Source organism: Monodon monoceros, unplaced genomic scaffold (assembly GCF_005190385.1).
Source record: "Monodon monoceros isolate NGI ecotype Baffin Bay Population unplaced genomic scaffold, NGI_Narwhal_1 Super_Scaffold_4, whole genome shotgun sequence".
In the NCBI taxonomy this organism is placed as follows: domain Eukaryota; kingdom Metazoa; phylum Chordata; class Mammalia; order Artiodactyla; family Monodontidae; genus Monodon; species Monodon monoceros.
In genome coordinates this window covers 63,673,274-63,683,772 of record NW_021703781.1, presented here as the reverse complement: position 1 = coordinate 63,683,772, position 10,499 = coordinate 63,673,274, and the positions used below count along the sequence as shown (strand labels likewise).

General features: G+C 46.8%; 1 pseudogene; it reads right to left on the bottom strand.

Annotated features, from left to right (window-relative positions):
- Positions 1–3,015: 3,015 nt before the first annotated feature.
- Positions 3,016–8,981, bottom strand: LOC114908572 (annotated as a pseudogene).
- Positions 8,982–10,499: the final 1,518 nt, after the last annotated feature.

Below are 10,499 nucleotides of genomic sequence, written 5' to 3'. Positions count from 1 at the left end.
ATGCCTGTAAAGGATAAAAGGGGAGGAAGCAGGAGGGGAGAGAAGAGCCTTCAGACCACGATGCAGGCCTAACCCCCCGGAGAGGAGGCGGTGTGGGGGGGGGGAGGGGAAATTAGACTTCAGTGCAGCTCCGGGAAAGCCTTGGCCAGGCTGATGGAAAGGCTCCGAGAAAAGGCTGTCTATTAGAAGAGTCCCACGCTGAGGAGGAATGGCCAACTCTGGTGACCCTGCTGCACTCAGTCAGGGGCCGGGTGGACCCAGGGGAAATGTGGTCTCACCATGAACATGGCGGGGAATCGAAAGGCAGGCAGCTGAGGCTGTGCGGCAGCTGTGCTCCCTGCACCCCAGCAAGAGATCTGAGCAGGGCACCTCCATGACCCCCCAGAGTGGGGGGATATTTGGGGTGGGAAGGGGAGTCTGGAACCCTAATGGCTGGAGGCGTGGGGAATGTCTTCAGGCCACAGAGGCAAGATGAGGAGGTGGCTGGGAGGCTGTGCCTATCCTGGCTGGTTGCCTGCCAGTGTGTGCTCTGCCCTTCCTGCTGAAACCCAGAAACACCCTAGACTCCCGTGCAGCCGGAAGCGGCCATGTGACCCAATTCTGGCTGGAGAGATGGAAGCATGGAAGCAGAAACCTGCTGGATGTTGATAAAAAGGGACCAGCTAACTGGCAACGTGACATGCTCTCCTCTCTTCTCCTCCTTCCTCCAGAATATGGACCTGAGGCCTGCAGGGGAAGCAGTCCTCTCGCTACCATGAGATGATAAGCCTGAGCATGAAAGCCATGTGCTAGAGACGGCAGAGCACAAAGACAGAGGAAGCCAGGAAAACCTCCACCAAGGTGGAGCTGCTGCCCGTGGGAAGCCCACCTCCAGAATGCTTGTTATAAGAGAAAAATAAACTCCCATGGGATTAAGCCCTGTGAGTCAAGCTAGCACTCCATGCAGCCAAGCCCAAGTCCCAAAATAATCCGGAGGAGATTCAGACAGAGAGTGAGCAATGGAACTCCTTGTCCTTGAACAAGACATTCAGTAAAATCCCCTCCCCGATGCCTTTGGAGAGCCTTGGCAGGGTCAGAGAGGGGCTTTTGGAGGGAGGTGGGCATGATAGAGTTGCTCCGTGTTTAAAGCATGCATAGGGCAAGAGAAGAGGCTGTCCAAAAGAAGCAGTCACCTGCACTGTAAATGAACGACTCCCAAACCCTGCCCTCAAGTAGTTTACAATCTAAGTGAGGGGAAAAAAGCACAGAAATTCTACCTTAATCTAAACATTAATCTTTACATTCTGTGGCTTCGTCCCCAGGCCACTCTTACCCCCATGCCCACCACCCATGACAGACATCAGTAACAGTCTCAGGACTTTCCCCTTTGGGCCTAGGGAAGGCCTGGCATCCTCCCTGCCCTCAGGCAGCACCTACCACTCAGGTGAGGTTAGCCCTTGAAATGAGACCTATTTACCTGGCTGGATGTCATCTGCAAACTTGAAGATTTTAGGCCACGGAAAAGAAAGTTGCAATATGCTTTTTCCTCTTATCTCAACAGACTTAAGTAAGACAATTTTCTCCTAGGGATCCCCAGAATATGATTTGCCTTTCAGATACCAGTGAACATGAAACAGGCACCCAAACCCACCCATCTCTTTGTGGCTAATGTTAGAAAGTGATCCAAGTGATCCAGTCCTTCCTCTGGTCACCAGAGGGGGAACTCCTGCTTCTGAAGCTCTGGGAGGAGGGCTAGACCAGGGCAATCACCATGACAAACACTGTACATTCTCAGTGATGGAAAAGATTTCCAGGCCACACTTCACTTGTCACAATATTAATCTCAGAATGTTAGCAAAGACGTTCACTTACCATCACTGCTCCGTGGGTCAAGCACTGGAAATCTGATCAGTTCTGTGCTCTATGAAGGTATGGCTCATGGTCCAGAAAGTTAATTAAGGCCTCCAAAGGAAACAGAAAATTCCAGTCTTTAAAAAATGAAACCAACTGCCCGCCCCTCCCCTCACATCCCCAGGAAACTCACCTGGAATCAATCTTATCTAAGTGCAAGTTCCACAGCCTTTTCCAATTGTCACATCAAGAAGAAGTTCCCCATGGACTTTTTCAGTTTTTTCTTCAATCTGGAGGGAAAAAAATGATTAATAATCATGTAATTACATTTCCAATTCAATGACTATTATCACTGGACGGTGCCACCTCGGGGCTTCAAAGATGAAGTCCATCTGACAGTGAAGAGTTTAGTAAAGGGGTGTCACTGGTGATGAGGAGAGCCTTTATGAGAATCACAGTCACCACCTGGTTACATGATTGGAGTCCTACCCTTTTGCACTTTTTTCTTTTTTGTTGGGGGGGGGCAGAGCAAACAAAAGACAGAGTATTTATTTGGGAAACAATAGTTTCAAAATTATCCCAAAACCAGAATCTATGGGCCAGAATACACCCCCTAAGCAAATGAGTGAGGTCTACATTAATTGCTCAGTTGTTAAATAAAACTTTTAATTAACTGACTGTGTTTTCCCACATTTCCATGATAAGAATCACTTGGAGTGCTAGAGATTAATTCCATTAACTAATACATGGGGCCTGGGATGGGCCAGTAATTTGGAAATTTTAATTTTACAAATACTTCCAGGTGATTTTAATGATCAAGGAAATTTGGGAAACACTGATGAAACGTGCTTTTCTGCTTTCTTTGCAGATTTTAAGTCTTGAACACCTGGTCCCAGAATGACCCGGTGAAAAGTCTTATCCAGTCCAGCTCTAGGAAAGGAAAGTAAGTCTTCTGAACATTTGGTTCATTGATTCCTAGAAGACACTGTTTCTCATTTCCATTTCTGGCCCAGCTCTTCTAGATCAGGTTTTTCCTTGAGTTGAGGCATGGCAATCCAGTCATTTTTGAAGAGTGGTTTCTTATTAAAGGATTATCACATTTAATTAAATAACCTTTTCTTGCTTTTGTCTTGTTCCCTTTTCCCCTGAAACTTCTGTTAAGAAGTTAGGGTGCTTTGTATAGACTCAATATTCTGGCCTTTCCACCTTAAATCTCATACTGACGACCCCCTGTATACCAGCCTGGATCTCATTGTTCTCTTTAACAGGTCCCACTCCCTTTGGCGTCCCGGTCAAGATAATATCTCCTTCTTCAAGTTCATTATCTTCGAAACGTAGCTGATGGTGTAGGAGGATGGAAAAAAATCATGAAGGATATTTCACCCGCCTGCCTGAGTTAGCCATTGACTTTGAGCCAGAGCTTCAGGCTTTGAGGGTCAGGAATCTTCTCTTTGGGCACCAACACTCTGACAGGGCAGGAGGCCGTGGAGCTCTTGGCCTGAGTCGCAAGCGGCCCCTTCTTCTTGCACTCTTCCTGCATGTCCCTGGCGGTCTCGTCCAAGCACAGAGCATAGCCGGCCACGCAGTCCACGACCGCGGCCTCCTGGCCGGCGCAGAAGCGCTTGCGCATCACCACCCCTAGCTGGAGCTCGTGGTGCAGGCTATACGCGCAGGTGGGCACGAGGACCCGCGAGCGCAGGCAGTGGAGGCTCCGGGGAAGAGCTCCGGCTGGCTTTCTCTGCAGGGCTGGCTTTCTCTGCAGGGCGCTCTGAATCTCCCCGACAGGGGCCGCGCGGCTCCTGCCCGAGCACACGATGCTCATCCCCCACCCTCAGGAGCGGGACGGCGGCCTGGCGGCTGCCGCGCTCCTACCCGTGGCCCCCGGAGTCACGTGGACTCTGCCTGGCCGGCCATCGGACGCCTACAGCTGCCCAGAGAGGACCGACTACCTCGGAGCGCTGTCCCCCTGACTCTGACCTCGGTGCCTGGGAGTCGCGGTGCGAGTCCCCTTGGGAGCCGCTGTCTAGTGGCTCCCTCTGCGCTGCCCGGCCTGGGGACGCAGCCTGGTCCCCGCAGAGAGGCGGAGGCTCCGGCGCAGCTCTCCAGCCGACGCTGCCTCTCAGGTGGCCCTCAGCAGCCCCACACCGGGCCTGCAGACTTTTTCTGAGAAGAAACCCACGTGAGAGAGTGGCATGGACATATATACACTACCAAGTGTCAAATAGAGAGCTAGTGGGAAGCAGCCGCATAGCTCAGGGAGATCAGCTCGGTGCTGTGTGACCACCTAGAGGGGTGGGATAGGGAGGGTGGGAGGGAGACGGAAGAGAGAGGACATGTATGCATATGGCTGATTCACTTTGTTATAAAGCAGAAACTAACACACCATTGTAAAGCAATTATACTCCAGAAAAGATGTTAAAAAAAATAAAAGACCAAACTTACCTCTCAAGCTGAACAGAAGAAATTAGGAAAAGAGAAGCAGACAGGAGCTGGTCCCATAGAAAATGTGCCTAAGAGAAGGTGGTCCAAAAGGCAGGCTGCTGTGCTCTGCTCTCCCTGCGCCACTTCCCAAGGCTCCTGCCAGCACCCACATGGCTAAAATACCATCTCCAAGCCCAGAAAGCCTCACTTCCGGCTTGAACGCCCAGCTCCCTCATCAGGGCTTAAATATCCTAGCCATTTGCCCCACCTGCTTAGTTCAGGTAGTAACTGCCCATCACTGACTTACCTCCTTCACAACCTCCACTAAGCTGTGTCACCTGTGCCGCTATCTAGTGGGAACTCCTGTGTGTTAACCTGGCAAAGCAACAGCCCCAGTTACTCAATCAAACACTAGTCTAGGTGAAAGCATCTGTAGGTAGGATTAAAGTCCTTAATCAGTGGATTTTAGGTAAGGGAGATTATCCCAGATGATCTGGATGGATCGATTCAATTCGTTCAGATACCTTGAGAGCTGAGGTTTCCCAGAAGCAGAAGGAATTCCCCCTGTGGAAGCAGGTTCAGCCCAGCCTGCCCTCTCTGACCACCCACCTATGGATTTCAAGCTCACCTAGCCAGACCCACACCTATGTGAGCCCCTTGCAATAAATCTCCATACCTATCTCCTACTGCCTCTGTTTATTTCGTTGAACCCTGACTGATACATATGACACATCTAATTAAGAATGTTTTCTTTCAACCCACTCACCTTATTTTACTAAAAGAAATGTATTTTGTGCACAAAATTTATGTGCCTATCGTAAGTAGAAAACCAGTGCCACCTGCCATAATGGAAGGAAACCATAAAGATAAATACAATAAAAACAAAAGCAGTGCCATGGAATTCCAGCTGGATGCTATTGCCTGCCAAAGGCTCTGAGCGTGAGGCCCATCCTGCTAGTGTTAGAAAGAAAATGAAAGAGTGGTGATTTGGTGCTGGGATGTGCCTACATCAAGGACAAAGTCTTGGGGAGATGCTGACCAGAAGGACTGATAGAGAACAGGGGATGGAATACACTTCTCACCATGTGCTCTCTGGAATTTAATGCTACCGCTGTGTATATCCCATCTGAATCCTCTCCTGTGCGACCAGAAGTTCCCATCCAACACTTGCAGATACAACACTGCAGGTTGTGGAAGGGTGGTCTGGGAGCCCACAGATCTCCTTCCCGGCGATCGCTCAGTGTCCGGAGCAAGTGGTCCTGGTTCAACTGCAGGGAGTTGCCAACCCCAACCGCGAGGACAGCAGAATCAGCCCACCTGCCTCATGTTTCCTATGCACCCGAGAACAGAGCCCAGCAGAAGGCTCCCTAGTGACATATTAGGGTGGCAAGTTCATGCACCTTCCCTGCTTCCCAAGGAACTCGCTCTGTGCCTGTCCGCTCTGCCAAGGTTCTTTGGGGGCAGATTCGTCATGCACAGCAATCAGATTCACAGAACACAGCAGAGCTTTTTTCTAATCTTCCACCTGTATAACTGGATTACTTCTTGTTTGACAACTGGCTCTAATTGCTCACCACTAACCTGTAGGAAGCCAAGCCCGCGGAAAGACGCAAGAGGTTCTCCTGAGTCAGGGACTGTAATATATTTGGTCAGGGCCAAAATAGGCCAAATAATGGAAGGAAGACAGACTGAGGGTTCAAATTCCAGTTCCGGCACTTCCCAGTGGGGAGATCTTAAATTACACAAATTCTCTGACCCTCAGTCTCTTCATCTATGAAATGGACCCAATAATAGAACTGTGGTGGATGCCTGATATTTTGTCTTCTTTGGATTAAAGGGCCCCAGTTCTCTTTGGGAATACCATCCCCTCCCAGTCTCACTCCATATGCTGTGGATGGGGTGGACCTTACTCCTCCCCTCAAAGGACCCGGTATCAGCACATGACCCAGCTCTGGCCACTCAATCTAGTCTACCTTCCTGGTTCAGGTTTGAAGACTACCTTTGGAGCATGCAACCAAATGTAGTACGCTCAGAGTGACTGCTGGAGCCACTAAGCAAAAGCACTTTCTTTCTACTTGGGTCTCTATGCTGGGAGGATATAAGCCAGAGCCACTCTCATAGAGAGTTTCTGCTGAGAACAAAGTCAATATAAAGGAAGGCAAAGCAGTATGAGGAGAGAGAGGTCTGATCATATCATTTGAGCACCTGGATACAGCCAGGCCTAAAGCTATCCAGATTTATCCCAAAGGCTTTTTTTTTCTTTTTTTTTTTCAGTTTCATCATCCAACAAAACTAGCTTGGAAATTGAAGAGAGCTGAGTCAGGTCACTCTCACCTGCATCCTCACTAGGTAATTACACTTCCTAGGAAGATATGAAGGTCAAATGAGATGCTATAAAATCACTGAGTACAACTGGATGCACAGTAAGCACTCGATAAACACTAGCTGCAGTTTTGGAGGGTCTCAGTGGAAATAAGGCACCTAAAGTACTTCTCCAGTTGCTCGCACAGGGTGAGCTTATTCAATAATGGCGGTAGTTACTTCTCCATAGTAACCCCCTTAAGCACCATTTCATTCATCCAGCAGCCCAACCAGCCAGTAGGCTCACGTGAGCATATTGCTGAAGCTCCATATTTCAGGCTCCAGACATAAAAGGTTAATAAACCAAAAAACTACTTTTTGTAAGTGGCAAAGCTCATTGTAGTCACCACCCAGCTCTGTGTGGTTTGGTGGACCTCGGCAGAGCTGTTCAAAATGGGAAAGTCATTTTGCTACCGATCAAATCAAGACAAGCTCTGAAAAGTAACCATCAGGCTCCTGCAGAAGCTGAACTTTTTTAAAAGGAGAAAAAGGGCCAAGGAAAAAATTCATCTTGTTTCTAAAATCCAGATTTAGACACTGCCAAGAGTTATGCATGACACACAATCCCACTACATCTTGATGACAAGAAAGATTTAATAATTACTTTTTTTTTTGAAGGTTGACGTACTTAACCATTCTTCCAAAAATACCAACGAAGGTGGGGAGAGGAAGGAGCAGATGGAAAGTGACAAAATGTGTCAATTGCCAACATCATTTCACAACACCAGCAGTCAGAAGAAGTCAGTTTCCAAGTGATGGAACTGCCATCTTTGGATCCAGCTACCATTGGCAGATTTCACCTGTACCTGCTTCAGACGAGCCCCCTGCTTTAAAAGACAAAAAAAAAAAAAAAAAAAAAAAATCTGTTAAGGGAAATCATTATGGAATGAGTGTTGCTAGATAAACTCTTTTAAAATAATCTTTTGAAGGCTTCTGAATTCTTCCAAGGTCTATGTCATGGGCAGGCAACTTATGACCTTGGCTTTATCTTGTTAGGGTAAGGACAGGAGGGAGGTAAGAAATGATATTTATTGAGTAGCTACCATATAAGTTCTCTCCTTTAATCCTCACCCCCACCCCATAAGATAGGTAGATAGTAACCCCCTTGTAAAGATCTTGGGTTCTAAATAGCTAAGCAATTAAGGTCACACTAGAGATGACAAGGACAGTCTTTGTCAGACTCCAAAACTTGTATGCCCAACACCACTGCCCACCCTATGAACCTCTTTTCTCTCCCATTCTCCCAATTATTTTCTCTCCTTTTATTCCTTCTCTATAAGAACTGGAGCTCAGTGAGAACATGAAACAAGTCTGTTCTGTCCAAAAAATATTTAAGGAAGGACACAGGAAAGCAAGAAGGAAAGTTGGTCTAGCCAAGCCACTGGTCCTCAAAAGTAGCCCCAAACCTGGGTAGATGTGATGACCAGCACTATTTGAATGGCTTCCCTCTGTTTTCATCTTTCAACCCTTTGAAGTCCACGAGGAGTCCATGTCGATTAGAACTTTCCAATCAAGCAAAATCTAAAAAACAGGAGAATGAGCCTGAAGTTAAAATAACAGTTGTTGTTTTTTGACCTAGGTGCTTAGCATCTACCTAGCACTTTTTTTAACCATTTCATTTATATTAACTCAGAGAATCTCTATAGCAATATTATGATGTAGGTACTATTATCTCCACTTTACAGATGAGTAACAAGGCCCAAAGAGGTGAAGCCATGTGACTGGGATCACCCAGCTAATAAATGGTACGAACCAAAGCAGCTGGCTTTGGAGCCCATTTGGAAACTCATCATGTGAGTCCTCAGTGGGTCAGCGTGTCCGATAAACTATGTTCATCCTAGACTTCAGTCACATCAGGGCAAGAAGACTTTGCCTGAAGGAACAAGGAGTCCAGGAAAGGAGAAGAGGTGCAGAGTTGCCCACATCCTCTCCAAACAGAATAAACCAGTTTCAGGATGGCAAGGGGCTTCCCATACAACCGCCCATCAAATCATCCCCCTGCCCAATCCCCAAAGATTCACGTGAATCTTGGCCACAGAAGGTAAAATTACAGAGCCATTAAAATGAAAACTGCTGGAACCCTGGGCAGACTCAGGTGCTACCGAAGGCAGCCTCTGGATGCAGACATCGTCCTCTGCCTCTTGGTGTTGGTCAGCCGGGCACAGACGGCTTAGCAGGGGCAGCCAGAAGACAGGAGGCAGAGCCGCCACTCTTGGCATCCCTGAGATGGGAAAACCAGAGTGGCAGAGATGGCAGGTGCCTTGGGTTACCAGGAGGCGAGCAGACGTGTTCATGAGTCCTTTAAGGGATGCTGGCGTCTCCATAGAACACATGAGGTAGAGACAGAAATTCTTATTTGTCACTATCATCGAGACCCTACTTTCACCCTGGGCTGGTATAATCTAGAATGTACAGTATCTTTATTGAGAAAAAATATAACAGTACATCAAGCATCAGACAGGTATACATGCACGTGTACACACACACGGGTTTTGTATGCAGGTGTGTGTATAGACATTATGTGTAGTCATGCTTCACTTATCATTTTTAAAAGTATGTACATTTTCTTCTCCCCTGAGTCACAGAGTCATTTGAAAAAGTAGAAAAGAAACTCTTACCTCTTGTGATTTCTTCAGTTTTCTGAACAGAGAGCTTCTTAGAAGAGTCATTCAGGAGAGAACCACTTGGAGCAACCTCTGGACACAACTCATAAAATGCATCTTGGCTGTTTTCAAGACCCTGCAGCAGCATCCCGCCCACCGCTTCTTTCCTACAGCCCTCTTCCTTGATGGCACACGTGCTTTTCCTTCAGTCCTCACGGGTACCTGCTTCACCTGCTCAATCTGCTTGTAAATCCCTTTGACTAAGGACTGGCTCGCCTACTTATTTCACTCCCATCTTAGTGACCAACAAACAGAGATGAACCCTCAAATCTGTACTCAACATGTGGAGGTTGAAATTTGAAAAGGAGACGCCCTGGAATTAGCTCTCTCCATGTCATCCCGTCCTCTTGTCTGCTTCACGCCTGAGAGGCACAATCTCCAATTCTGGAAGGATCTGTGGAGATGGCCTGAGCTGGAAACCAAACCAAGTCAGAGAAGCAGCGTTGAAAGGCGCCACAAAGCTCTCTCGTACCATCGTTCTTTCAGCAAATGTTAATAGAGCACTTAGAGAATGCCAGGCAATTCTTAAAACCCGGTAGAAGTGTACATATATACACTACCAAACGTGAGGTAGATAGCTAGTGGGAAGCAGCCGCATAGCACAGGGATATCAGCTCGGTGCTTTGTGACCGCCTGGAGGGGTGGGATAGGGAGGGTGGGAGGGAGGGAGACGCAAGAGGGAAGAGATATGGGAACATATGTATATGTATAACTGATTCATTTTGTTATAAAGCAGAAACTAATACACCATTGTAAAGCAATTATACCCCAATAAAGATGTTAAAAAAAAAAAAAACCCGGTAGAAGGTCAAGCTATGAGATTAGCTTATTTCCGCAGTTGTCAATCTCTTCTCTTTTTGTCCGCTTTTAAATCATTAGAAATTTCACTCACATAGTGAATCAAAATCTTCGTCCTGATAACTTAAATCCTTTGATGTGGATATTAGTTTAAACTGCATTGTAATTAAATTATGAGGATTTAAGTGTAAAACAAAACCTAAAAGGCATTGGGAAAAATATATAGGTGAACATATAATCTTAGGTTAGGAGACATTTTTCTAGATATGACACAAAAGGAAAAATTGAATAAAATTTTTGATGGATTAAAAAATAAAATTTTTATGGATTGGACAATATAAAAATTTCAAATATGCATACACTAACTCAAAGGCAAGAAGCAAACTGAAAAGAAATATTTGCAACCTGGATGGCAGATAAAGAGCT